The sequence below is a fragment of the Eubalaena glacialis genome, chromosome 4 (genome assembly GCF_028564815.1).
Source record: "Eubalaena glacialis isolate mEubGla1 chromosome 4, mEubGla1.1.hap2.+ XY, whole genome shotgun sequence".
NCBI lineage: Eukaryota > Metazoa > Chordata > Mammalia > Artiodactyla > Balaenidae > Eubalaena > Eubalaena glacialis.
Genome location: NC_083719.1, coordinates 83593164 through 83607125, shown reverse-complemented (window position 1 = coordinate 83607125; position 13962 = coordinate 83593164). Strand labels below are relative to the sequence as shown.

At 44.8% G+C, this 13962-nt stretch overlaps 1 protein-coding gene and 1 long non-coding RNA gene across 8 annotated transcripts in view; one reads left to right on the top strand and one right to left on the bottom strand.

Moving 5' to 3' along the window:
- The window catches only part of PAM (peptidylglycine alpha-amidating monooxygenase), a 280534-nt gene extending 269870 nt beyond the window's left edge, over positions 1–10664 (bottom strand). For all 7 annotated transcript variants that reach the window (XM_061189486.1, XM_061189489.1, XM_061189490.1 and 4 more), the window contains exon 1: positions 10468–10664. The gene's annotated coding sequence lies outside the window, so the exon portion shown is untranslated. The remainder of the gene's footprint in view (positions 1–10467) is intronic.
- Positions 10665–12562: 1898 nt separating this feature from the next.
- Positions 12563–13026, top strand: LOC133090888 (uncharacterized). Its single transcript, XR_009700826.1, has 2 exons — positions 12563–12713; positions 12885–13026. It is a non-coding gene; the product is annotated as an uncharacterized LOC133090888 (long non-coding RNA).
- The last annotated feature ends 936 nt before the right edge of the window (positions 13027–13962 follow it).

Genomic DNA, 13962 nt, shown 5'->3' with positions numbered 1-13962 from the left:
GAGAGGACGAAAACAGATTCTCCCTCACAGCCCTCAGAAGGAACCAGCCCTGCCAATACATTGACCTCAGAGCCTCCAGAGCTATGAGACAATAAACTTCTGTTGTTTAAGCCACCTAGTTTGTGGCATTTTGTTACAGCAGCCCTAGGAGACTAATACACATGCCATGGATTGAGTTGTCCCCAGCTTGCAGAGTGTGGCTGGAAGCTCGAGATACCTCACAGAACTCCTGCAGCACACATAATTCCACGCTGGTGGGAACTGGTGTGAAAAACCTGCAATTTAGATGAGGATATGAAATACGCCCATCTAAAATATTAAAAAATGTCTTGCATGTATTTAAAACACATTTTCCATGTTTTACTTCATTTGCTCCTTACAACCACACTGGGGAAGAAATAGGGGAGTGGACAGGGAAACTGAACCTCCGTCAGGTGAATGCTCTGGCCAATGTCACATATACACATAGCAGAGCTGGCAGTAGTGCCAATTTTTTTCTAGGAAGAAAGAATATGATCATAAATATCTTAATCTGGAACAGTGGTGGCACGTTTAAGCAGTGCATTTTCAAGTGACACAAGGAAGGAAGAAAAAAATGACATCACACAGACTGAGTAGGCTGAGGGGCTCAGTGATCCAGGTAAGGTGGAATAAATCAGAAGAAACTAGTAGAAAAGGTAACACTTCACTTGTGAACTTGGTCTTGAAGGAAGAGATGGAAACAGACTAACAGGAAGGAAAGAGGTGCCATGGTGAATAAATGTAACACCAAGGAGAAAAACAATAAATTATGTGGAAGGTCTAAACAAACACTGGAGGAGGGTCTTCAACTGCCTAATTGAGAAGTCCAGAGAGGGTTGTAATGGGAAGTGGGCTTAAAGTAGGAGAGGAGCCCTTCCACCGAGCTGACTGAAGGGTCATGATTGACAGGATGGACATGCAAATATCACCATCAGGTTTTTAGCAAGGTGTGCAGAGGAAGCTGTTCCAATAGCAGTGTTAAAAACAGGTTAGGGGGCTTCCCTGGTGGCGCAGTGGTTGAGAATCTGCCTGCCGATGCAGGGGACACGGGTTCGAGCCCTGGTCTGGGAAGATCCCACATGCCGCGGAGCAACTGGGCCCGTGAGCCACAATTACTGAGCCTGCGCGTCTGGAGACTGTGCTCCGCAACAAGAGAGGCCGCGATAGTGAGAGGCCCGCGCACCGCCACAACTACAGAAAGCCCTCGCACAGAAACGAAGACCCAACACAGCCATAAATAAAATAAATAAATAAAATTAAAAAAACAGGTTAGGGGCCAAGCAACCTGGGATTGTGTGGCTTATGACTGAGGAGAATATAATGAGCCTATTTAGATGTTTTAAGTTTCAAGTATTGGCAAGGCATCCTCGACATCTGTCTTTCTTCCCTCCTCCCATATTTCTACACATATTGACCTCCTTGGTATTCTTGGAAGGTGAGGGGTCCCCGTTCCAGCCTCAAGACCTTGTACTTGTTGTTCCCTCTGCGGGGTAGACGATTTTTTGTATGGTTAGCTCCCTCACTTCATTTGGGTCTTTGCTGAAATGCCACCTCTTCAAAACGTCTTTCTTGACCACCCTATATGAGGACTCTCCTCTGTCATTCTCCATTCCCTTGTACAGCTTCGTTTTTCTTTATAAGACTTGTTATTATTATCTGAAATTATATTTATTTTTTATTTCCTATTAGCTGTCATTCCCATTAATATGTAAACTCTGTGAGTGCAGGGATCTTGTATATCTTGGTCATAGCTGTATTCCCAGAGCTTGGCACAGAGTTTGGCATACAGTTTAAAACTCACTAAATATCTGTTGAATGAATAAAAAATAATCCCATCTTATTCCCAAGTATAATTGATGTTATCCGCTAAAACACTTTTTAATCTATTTTCACTGCCACTTTGCAGTATACACAACAGGCTTAGTACATCCTGTCATTCTACTTGGATTAATGCAGAAGCCACCTAACATCTCCCCACTGCCAACCTGGGCCCCTCTCCAATTCATTCCCCTACAGATGATCTTACCCACACACGAATCTCATGGGGTCACCAGCCCCTACTTAAAACACTCTCCACGGTCCTTAGGATAAAGAACAAATTCTTGACTGGCCCCAGCCTAGGTGCCCAGCCTCATCTCATTCCATTCTCCCCTGAATTCTCCTCAGTTACTTGATCTCACTCTGTTCCCTTCTGTTGCAGGGCCTCTGCACAAACTTCCCTCTGCTGTGGGGAACGCCCTTCCTCCCACCCTCTCTCACATTCTCCTACTCATGCTTCCGCTATCAAGCAAGTGTCACTTCCTTGGGTTGCTGTTATACAAGCCCACAAAAGTATTGCTCTATTCAGAGCATTTATCTCTGTTTGTAACTATGTAATTGTTAATTGCTGTGCTTTTTAAAAAACTGATTAATGATTGTCTTTATCTTGGACTCTTCACTCCATGATAGCACAGACCATGAATGTTTTGCTCACTCTCAAATTTCTAGGGTCAAGAATAGTGCTTAGAACATGGCTTGGCACTGAATAAATATTTGTTGAATAAGTGAAAGAAGGTACCCTATTAGGAACCAAAAAGCTAGAAGTCAATATCAAATACACAGATATAAAAACTTTCCACAAATACTGAAGTAAAGCCAAAGACAAAGATATTAGTGAACATCTGTAATAGGATGACAAGCTGCTGTTAAAAACAGGAGAGAGGGAAAGCCTAGGGCAATGCAAACTTTGAAATGGCAGTGACTGTAGACTGGAAAAGAACAGGAACAAGACAATCTGTTTCATTAAGGAACTAGAACCAGTTCAAAGAATTTGCTAAAACTACATAGTTATGATTTAGGTAATGACAGTAACTAGGTGAAAGGTTACATTTACATATCCTACTAGCAACTCCTTGACTCTTCAGTCTCTCTGGAAACATTTAACTATGCACAGAAACCATTCAAACTTTCCTTCTCGGCATCTTCCTTTATAAAAATTCTCCCCAAAGTCCTTAGTCCCCTAGAAAATGTTTTAAAGACATTTCACTGTGGTCGATTAGGCATACAGTAATAGCTAAGTGAGGCAAGGGCCATGGAGGAAATGGCTTATAATAGAAAGAACCTACTTTGCTCCTGATTAAAATCACTCATGTGCAAGATGAGAAGTGTACACCCTAAAAAGTTCTCAGCACCACAGGAAATCACAGGTTAAAGGACAAGGCCTAATTTGTGACCCTCATTGTTACTGTTTTAATCACCTAACACTAGAACCCATATAATTCTAAATTCTCTGGGGAAAAGAAAGAGCTTATCAGTTTATTTTATTTCCTTATTTCAGGCCTATTTTAAAATAAGATGTAATAATGACGTGCATGAAAAGCAATCTGGTATCATTTCCTTTCATTTGAACCCATAAGTGACTCATGCAATAAACAGCAAGTCTCCTGCGTTTGTTTCAACTGCATACTCCAGTTTTACTGGAGCCAGTTTTCCAAAGATGATTTACCACACCCGGTCTGAGAAGGGACAGCATGAAACTGGTGAAATTCTGATCTTCAGAAATACAACAGACAATGATTATTTCTAATTTCATGCTCTCTGCATGAAGAGAAGGGAGGCACAAGGAAATGCAAGCCTGAAGCACGAGTTAGGAACTATGGCAAACCAAACAGAAAGAGAAAAATGAAAGCACACTGAACAACTGATGTTACCACATTTAGGGGGACGAGGAGGGGAGAATGTAGGGGGGACAACCAAGCTTTTCCATCCCTACAGAAATATTTTTAATTCACAATTTAAAAAATAAGACATTTAGCAAAGTATAATAGCATTAAAACACTAAATGGAGTAAAACCTCACTGACTGAGACATTTATGTAAGGGACTCTACGTTGGTACAAACCCTAATAGCACCTGACCTTGGCTCTCCCAAAAGTTACTGAAACTTGAGAAGGATTATCTGTGAAAATAAGGGTTTGTTGATGCAATTAGTATCGTAAACAAGAGGTAAACGTGGGCTTCCCTGGTGGCGCAGTGGTTAAGAATCCGCCTGCCAATGCAGGGGACACAGGTTCGAGCCCTGGTCTGGGAAGATCCCACATGCCACAGAGCAACTAAGCCCGTGTGCCACAACTACTGAGCCTGCGCTCTAGCGCCCATGAACCAAAACTACTGAGCCTGCGTGCCACAACTACTGAAGCCCACGCGCCTAGAGCCCGTGCTCCGTAACAAGAGAAGCCACCGCAGTGAGAAGCCCACGCACCGCAACGAAGAATAGCCCCCCTCGCCACGACTAGAGAAAGCCCGCGCGCAGCAACAAAGACCCAAGGCAACCAAAGATAAATAAATAAATAATTTTTTTTAAAAAAGGAGGTAAATGTATAACCCACATAAGTTTTCTTTAAACACTCTAGAAGCCTCCAGTTACATGCAAACAATCATCATTCTACTTCAAAATTAACGTATCTCTTTATAAAAACTTTCTTCAAAACAGTTCTACAAGGTAACAGGCTTAGCAGGTTCTGGGTTATGTATGTAAGCACTTTAATAAGTTCAATCTTTAAAATATTCTAAAACTTAGATTTTTAAAAATATGAATTAGTCTTCATATAAGTAAAATTTTACCACACTACAAATAGGTACTATTCTGAAGCAAATTTCTTCCAGCATAGGTAAACGAAATTTGTAATATCTGAAATTTTTGAAAAGGCATTTTTACCCATGGAAATAGCAGGTGGTAGTATGATTCTTCTATAAGGGCCCCTGTGTTTATTATTTAACATTTCAACCACTGTCCTTTGTTTTGCTTATGTTGTAATGACAGGACTAGCAGTCAACTGCACACTCAATGCAGGTAAAACACTGTCCTTTGTGGCTGCAGCAGCTGTTGGCTGGGCTGACAGAAATACAGAATGACAGAAAGAACACTGTGCTTTCACTTTCCAGTACTTGTGGTCCATGCCCTCCTCAAAATGAGCTTCCCCCAACGGATAGGGAAGCAGGGATCTACTGCTTTTATTGTTTCCTGGCATCCTCCCCCATCTCTGCTGTGACACTTCAGGTTGTGCTTTTCAGTACTACTGTGTTTTGCTGGGTTTGGAGTTTGTTTTTTGGTTTTTCTTTTGAGTCCAGTTCCTTCTTTTCTTGAGGCCGTCCTCTTAAACTCCCTGAGCAAGAGCCATGTGGAAATCTTGTTCCTGTCCTCCATCCTTTATGTGAGTGCAGGCAGCACAGCTGGCTGCTGTGGACTGGCTGTTGGACTGGCTGTGTTGCAGAACCTCGCTGCAAACGTGCCAATCTTGTCCTTTGATGTTAAGCATGGCTAGTAGATGAAGCTGAAGACAGTGCTCAGAAGTTCAAGCTCCTTTTAGCACAGATCCCTATCTCACGGTCACACATGATTTTGAAGAATGCCATAAATCTGGAGAACTTACGTTGCCACATGGCTCCAGTCTGCCCAGTCTCCAAGTTGACATTGCAGATAATTCTCTACTTGTTTTTTCCCCAGCAGGTGTGAACTAAATACTGTACTAACTATTCAAACTGAAATATTTCCTTTGTATGAAAGAACCCCGATGAACCTAACACAAAAACAAGCATCATTTGTATGCTGTCATAATCAACAACTTCTGCCTCTACTCATCCAAGAAGACAAAAAATCTGAAGCTTTAAACCAACAACATCCAACAGAACTTTCTGCGGTGATGGAAATGTTCTGTGTCTGCTCTACCCACTATAGTAGCCACCCGCCACATGTGGCTATTAAGCATTTGAAATGTGGCTAGTGTGACTGAGGAAGTAACATTTTTTATTTTAATTAACTGAAACAAATCTAAACAATGTGGCTAGTGGCTAAACTGGTGGCTAGTGCTAACAAATAAGCACACCACAGTTTCATGGATGCCAGCACAAGGAATGAGATTCCTAGGTCAGAGACAAAGGATTACATTACTCACAGAAAAAGCAGTAGCAGGAATATTAGCATAGCATACCTACACACTAAATGATTTGCATTAGAGAAGTGGACCCCTGAGCTTAGAGTACCAAATCTTTTACAATGGACAGTAAACCTACCTGCCCTTTGCTCCATAGAGAAAGGCTACCTCTATCTTCCATAGCTATCTGCTATATAAAAGTCCTTAAAAAGATAGTCTGGAATGAAAACAGTCAGTGCCTCTGCTCACAAGACGTGCAGAAACATGAGTGACTAATGGAGAGTTATCTCCCAACAGTGGAAGTTCATACACTCGTCTGAAATCTACCCATCTCTCTCCATCCTGCTTGAATACCCTGTTTCTAGACATATTTATTTCTTGCTAGGACCATTGCAATAGCTTCCTAAATGGTTATCACTATAGCCTCTTCCCAGGCATTTTCCATACAGTAGCCAGAATGTATCAATACCTTGTAAACACAAATCTAAGCATGCCACTCTTGTTTCAGTCTTTGATGTTATCCGTTGCTCTTAGGATCAAGCCAACCCTCCTTGGCAAGTGCCACAAGGCCCTGAATGATGTGGCTCTGCCCCTACCTGTGGGCTCTTCCCTTGCCTCTTCTTCTAAGATGCATTCCTTTAGCCACACTAAACTTATTTCATTTCCTAAAATACAGGTCATAAAGTAGTGGCCCTGAGTTGAATACCAACTACAAAATGCATCTGGTTTTTGGCCCACACAATAGTTTTAAAAACATTTGGGCCATTTCACATTTATGAAATATGAATTTTAAGCTCCTCTTAAAAAAAATCAGGGCATCTGGCAACACTTGGCCTGCATCCCAACCTGACAACGCTTGGCTGGAGCTGAGTATCTACTGTTCCCTTTAGACAAAGCCTGGGTTCGCCAGTTGCCACACCTCTCTCTCCAGCTCTCACTTATTTATTCTTTTACATTATCTACCTGAGTTCCATTCTAAGCATCATGCTCTGTTCCCCTTGGTCTGGAACACTCTTCAGTCCTCCAACTTCTTCAGTTGTTAACTATCACTCATTCTTCAGGTCTTAGTGTATTCATGGGAAGTCTTCTCTGACTACCACCAACCCCAGTTAGGATGTGACGCACAGTATGACACCATTCCATCCTACCTTCTGTGGTTCTCTGCATTACTCCACACACAAATCACATAAGATTATAATTTTCTGTTTACAAATCTATATCCCTCCCCAGGCTTTTAGACCATAAGAGACTGACTGTGACCGTCTTGTATCCCATTGTATGCCACTGCCTAGGAAAAGGCCCAACATAGTAGGAGCTCAATAAACACTTGTGAAATAAATTAACAAAGCCATTGGGAATGGCTAATTCAAAATATGGAGAGTGGTGCTGTATTTATATTTTTATGCACTTATTTATTTTAAAACTTTGGACCTTTGCATTGTCATCCCCCTCCCCTCAGAAAACTGAAATAACTACTTGAGTTTCAGGTATGTACTAAGTAACAGGCAATGTGCTAAGCACTTCACATCAATTAGTTCATTTAATCCTTACAACCGTCCTTTGAGCTAAGTACTTCCTTTATTCCCACTCTGCAGATGAGGAAACTGAGAACTCGGGAGGTTAAGTAACTTACCCAGGGTTACACGACTAGTAAATGCCTGGCAGAACTCCAACCCATGCCCATCAGAACCCAAAGCCAAAATTCTTAACCATACACAACTTATAAATGTGAGATTTTTAATGTGTCCTGGATGATAAGAGACCACACAGGGTAAGGAGAAACCAGAGAACTATTTTCAGGCAATTGAAATTATAGTTCTACTCCTGCCACTAGCTGTTCAACCTTGGATAAGATGAAGGTCTTATTCTCTACATCAGTAAATTGTAGGAGATAAAATGATGGAAACTTCTCTCATGAGACTTGAGAGCACAGGACGCCACTATCAACTTTATGCAGAGCCCTTCTTTTCAGCTATTTGTATGTGATTTTCACAATTAGCTTTTACTGGCTAAAGGAGTTAAAGGGGGAAAGAAAGTTCTTATACACACAAGAAGCTTTCTGGCTCGATATTCATGACTATTACACCAAACCACACAGTTCCAAGGCAATGACACAATCTTTCATCTTATTTCACAAATAGGAAAACAAAGGTACTGAGCAATAAGTCCAAGTGTAAAGTTAACTTCATATCCCTCAGGCTGCCCCGAAACCTGTCTAGCCTCACTGTGTGAGTTGAACCCAAGCTCTTAAACCCAAGTACTGGTGGTATGTTAAGCCTATGAAATTCTACACATACCCTGCAGATGGATGAATTCTTCCTAGGAGCAGGAAAAGAATCAGAAATGTCACCAAGTCACACCAAATACAACCTAGTCTGGTCAATCTTTTCCATGTGGGATTCCTGCCCATTCTTTGCACCAAGCCAAACTTTTTAAAGTGGTTTTCTTAAAAAAAAAGTCTCACTAAGAATCTTGTAACTTTTTAAGCCATATTTCCAGAATCAATCCAGGGCCCACCAGGCCATTGTGTTCAAGTGTTCAAGTTTCAGCTTATTCCATCTCTGTATTTTTTCTAGGCATTATAGTATAATTTCCTTTCTCAAGGAGTTGAGAAAAAATTGTATATGGACACCATAAATTGACTTATTGACTAGTTAGAATTGAAATTTCTATAGCTTTTAACATTTGATTACTACATCATACATACATGGATGCTTTTCTGAGCTTTCATTCTAAAAATACAGAATTCATTTTATTTCCAAGTATGCCTCCCATTTGATGATGTAGAAGCACTTGAAATTTTATTTCAGAAAACACTGGCTTATCTAAACTTATTTTTTTCCAATCTATTAAGTATATTCACCAAACAGTGATCTTAAAGGGCCTTCAGTAATGTATTCTTGGCATCATTTTACTTGCCATATATAGTTGTTAGAATACATGACGTTTATATAAAAATATGAAATAAAAATATTAGTCTCTAAGCTGGATTGGAAGTCCCTCTAGGGTAAGGAACATATTCTATTATCTCTCTTTAAAAGCACATAGCACAATGCACTGCACAATACAGGAACTCATGAAATGCCTATTAAATCATGAATTCATGAAAGACAGGCCATAGCTATTTAACTTCAAGTCTAAAGCTGACTTTCTTAGGCCATTTACTTGTTTTCTTCATAAAGCGATAAGAGTGGTGCTAACAATGCTTCTTGTGCCTGTGATTTTAAACTGAAAATTTACAAATGATAGGGCACAAGTAATCTGACCTAAATATCTGAACTTACTTTACTAAAATAAAAGTATACTTCCTGAACTGTTAAAATTAAAAGCAAATTTAAATTTGCACTTAAGATGGAAAAGAGGTTTTAAAGATTGGCAAACATCTGAAGCAAGCACACTTCTTATTTCCAAAGACTTGTGCCAATAACGATCTTCTGCTATTTGAAATCCTATGACCACAGAAATATGTAGGGTCCTAGCTTTGTACATTGATTGCGTTGGGTGGGGAAGAGACGATTTCAATTCTGAACACTAATTATCAGATACAGGAACACGAGTTTTTACCCTAACAAAGCTATTGGCCAAATCACCTAGAAAGACATAATTACATCTCAGCTGAAGGACCTGAACTCTGACGATGAGAACGAACACAGGACCTGCCATCAGGCACCTTCATAAGACCAGAGACCGGTGGCTCAAGATCAAGTAACACACCTAAGTGATCCGACTGGATCGTCACAACGACCTCAGGGGTGGGCAAAGCAGACCCACTTTTTACAGAACAGAACATAGGGTGTCCAAAGGGTCGCGACCAAGGCCACACAGATAGGAATGTGACTGAAAGCAGTCTTAAATCCCTATTTTCCAAGTCTCCGAGGGGTGGTTACTTTCCATCCCGCCTCTGCGATCACCCAGCGTATTATACTCCATGGCAGGAAGGACCGCCGAGCTGGGCCGGGACTCGAGAGAAGAGGAGAGGGAATTGCCAGCGCTTCCCGGCACGCGCCGATACTCAGGCACCTCGGGTCGCTGCTCGGCTCCAGTCCAGCTCTACCCTCGCGGCGCCCCCGCTGCGACCCGAAACTAGTCTCGGGGGTGGGTCTGGGAACCGGGGAGCCTTTCTCACCGGCACGGAGAGTTTGTCCAAGTTGGGGGCAGAAAGGCCGAATGAACAATTTTACCCACAGGGTGACGGCGCCAGGAGAAGTGCGAAGGTGAGGAGGACGGGAGGGTGGCCCCTTACCAACTGGCCACAGCTGTGGTGGTGCTGAGGGGTGGTCAGAGAGGGGCTCGGGGAGTGCGAGGAAGGCTCAGTGCCCGAGACCCTCCCCGGCCGCGCCGCCGGATCCCCCGCGACCCCAGCAGCCAGGGAGGAAATCAACGACCGCCTCGGGCGCGGGGAAGCGGAGGGAGCTGAGACAGCAGGATTCCCGTCCCCGCCCAGCATCTGCCAACTTCCCGAGCCCCCTTCAGCGCTCCCACCCCCGCCCTTGCCCTGCCCGCCGGCCGGCAGCGGAGACGACGGCGGCACCAACCTGCGCGGCGGCGAGCACAGTCCGAGACGGAAGCGGGAGCCTGCGGACGGCGGAGCGGCGGGCGCGGCGGGCGGAGTTAGTTGGGAGGCTCCGGCCCCCTGGGCGGGGACAGGCCGAGCACGCGGCGGCCGCGAAGGCGGCTGGAGCTCCCTCCTGGCGCACGCGGGGCCCAACCGCGTCCGCCGCTCGCCCTCAGCTCCGGGGGACAGCTCCCGGTCCCTCCCCCGGGGCGGCTCCGCGATTCCCGGCCGCCCCCGAGCCCGCCCCGTGCTCGACGCCTCCGCTCCGCCCCTGCCCCCTCGCGCGCCGGGGCCGCGGGGGTTGGGAACGAGGTCCCCGCAGAGTCAGCTCCAGGTCGCGCGCAGCGTCCCGGGGGTTCCCTGCGGGGATCGCCGTCCTGGGTGTTCGGACTCACGAGCGGGCAGGAGGTGGCCAAGAGCTGGAACTCTCGCCCGGGGAAGGGGGTCAAGGCCCGGCCTGAAAGTCTCCTTTTGCTCCGCCCGAGTCCCGAGTCGCTAAAAGCAGCCCTGCGAGGTGGCCACGCCGGCTGCCCGGAGAGAGGCCGAGGAAAATGTCGGACTCTCCCTCCGCCCAGCGCGGGGCTGGGAGGACTTTTCCCGAGAGAATCAAGGACCCCTCCCTCCTGTTCCCGCCCAGGGTTAGGGACTCCGGCAAAGAAAGTATGCAGAACCGGCAAACGGGGCACAGGGGTTGAACCTGTGGAAAAAGTGCAATTTCTTTCACATGCACACGCCTGCCGGTCGCTGGATTCAGGCCACCTCGCTCAGGTCTTCGCAGTGCTTCCGTGCCCGCACCCCAGGCCTGGCGCGGGGAACCCCCTTTCCTAGCTTGGTTTCCCACCTCTGCACATCTCTTTTCGAAACCCTTTTCGTCCCGCAGAGCGCCCAACGCGCACGCTCTGACCGCTTCTCCCCTAAACTGCAGGCAGGGAACCCAGAAATCAACCCCCTCCCCGCCTCACCCCGAAGCAGGACAAAACTGGAAGCCAGGGATCTGGGATGTTCCAGTCGGAAGGGTTTCTACCCAAGTGGCTTGGTGCTGTGCATTACTGACCTCACACAAATTGATACGCCTTTAGTTCAAGGGCAGGTGTTTGCCAGTGCCTTTACCTCCCCGAAGGTAACCTGTAGAGTGCGTTCACCGCGCCTTTTCCTTCCCAGCACCAGCCGCTTATCATCTTCCAAAGTCCTATCCTCCTTTCCCCCAACCTCTCCCATCCAGGTTCCCGGCACAGATCCCCAGCGCAGTGAGCTCTGGTCTTTCCAGGCACTTTCTCCTTCTGGGGCCCTCGGGTTGGGGGATGGAGGAGGAGCAGACCTGGAGAAGGGATCTCGAAGAAGGTGAGGTAGAAGCCAGTGGAAGGCGAGGAAGGAAAGTGAGAACGAACTAAGAGGGTGAGAGGCTGGCTGCATGAAGGAGGCAAAGCTCTCCAGCCATCGGGGAACTCCCAGGAAGAAAATCCATTTCTCTATAGGGAAAACACCGATGCTTGTAGTGGATAGATTGCAAAATCTGGACCGCCTCCCAAAAGAATTCTCAGCGAGCGGTGGTGAGTCAAGGATAAACTTCAGGACTCAGAGCAGGCCATCACCCGCCCCACTTCCCAAATTCCAGAGAAGGCTGATGACGTCAAGCTCTTGGCCAGTGATGAGAAATCCATCCTGTAAATGATGGTCGCTGACAAGATGCAAGGAAACAGAGCTGGGTCAGTTTACAGCTCGTTGGGCTGTTCTTTTGTTTAGACATCCCATAAGACACTTATTCCTCCCCCCTGGCCTGCGTTATTAACTAAAGCAAGCAGTTGGGACCCTCCCTTAAATAAGAAGTCACTCTTTGTGGGAAGGAAAGGAAATGGGGATGGACAGGAGTCCTATGGCTGTGGTGGTTGTTATTTTTAAGATAAATTCTGTGCATTTTTATGTCAAGATAATTTTTCTGTTCAGTGGGTGACCACATTTTTACCTTAAAATGTAGGAGAATGGCTGGGATGACACATCCAACGTTACCTGATGGCAGCCTTCTCTCACACCCTCAAGGTCCTGGTGGGCACAGCGACAGCTTCAGCTGCGCTGACAGCCAATGTGCCTGAGGAAGCCACCGCCAAGCCTGGATGTCAGACATTACAGCCTTAGGGCGTTCCAGTCTGTATGCAGTCCAGCCACTGAAGGCTCAAGCTTAGCATGTACTTAGTGACGCCAGCCACCCCTACCACTTTGCATTCACAGGTAAGGAGAAGACTCCTTTCTCCTGGCCTCAGGGCTCCACCTCACCTGAGGTTGGCTGTGCACTCTGGAAGTGTCATTACAAAACCAGTCCTTAGTGTCCCAGTTTTTCTTTTGTAAAGACTACTTCCAATTTAATTGTAAAATCTCCTTTCCTTCCCTTATTTCCTCTAGTGCACAAAAGGCTAAGCCGTTGAAAGTTCAAGAGGCTAGAAGAGACCTGCCTGGATAAAGTTTCTCTTTCTCTTCTCACTAGAAGAAAAATCGTCTCTGAAATGAAACCTTATTAAACTTACATCCTTTCTGAATATAGTAATCCCTCTGTATCTATTAGTTATTTTAATTTTATATTCATGATAGAATCTTACTGCAAGTATCTAGTCAGCTGATGGGGATAAAGAGCCCAGTTTCCCCTGGGAAAAATTCTGGTAGAAAAAAAAAAACGAAAGAAAAAATTGAGAGAGTTCATTTACAGGCAGCAGAATTGGTCTCAGGCAGTGTTAAAAGTAGGTGCAGAGGGACATTCATCCATAAACCTCCCCTTTTCTCAGTTTCCCTTCACAGCAGCCTTGTTCACCTAACACTGCCAATTCTCCAAGCCAGTCCACCTCACACAAAAGTGTCAGAGTCTTCAGATGCTGTCGCCTACTAGTTTTTGTCTTGGAAAAGAGTGGCATTTTGAGCACAAGTAACAGAGTAAAGGAAGCTCCATGGAGAATCTTTCTTTCTCGTACTCCTTATCTTTAGACTTTTCTGATAGTCATTTCATTGTAAAGATGGGTCCAGTGGACAGAACTTATCCTGGGCAATTTGAGGAATGTGCTGGCCTGTAGACTTCCCTGAAAAGAAATAAAAGTGCACCCTTCCTCATTACACAGCACTTCAAGTAATATCTAAGAGCTCCCAACTTTTATTGAGAACAGAAAGTTACATTCAAATAGTAGAATAAGCTTCAAATTGGTTATATCAAACAGTAAAATTTGCTTATGCACATTCAGAACGACAAGAGAAAATATTAATTTCAATTTACAAGTCGTCAATAAGCACCTTCTGGGCCACATAATGAATAGCCCCATGTTAAATCAGTAATATATGTTTCTTCTTTCGCAAATAAATTTTCCTCTGAAATATAGACATCTGTCATGGAGTCAATTATCTTGCACTGCATGTACTATAAAAGCACATAAAAGAAATAATATACTACAGTGCTTATTTGAAAGTGATCAGGAATACACAGCTCAATGCTGGCATG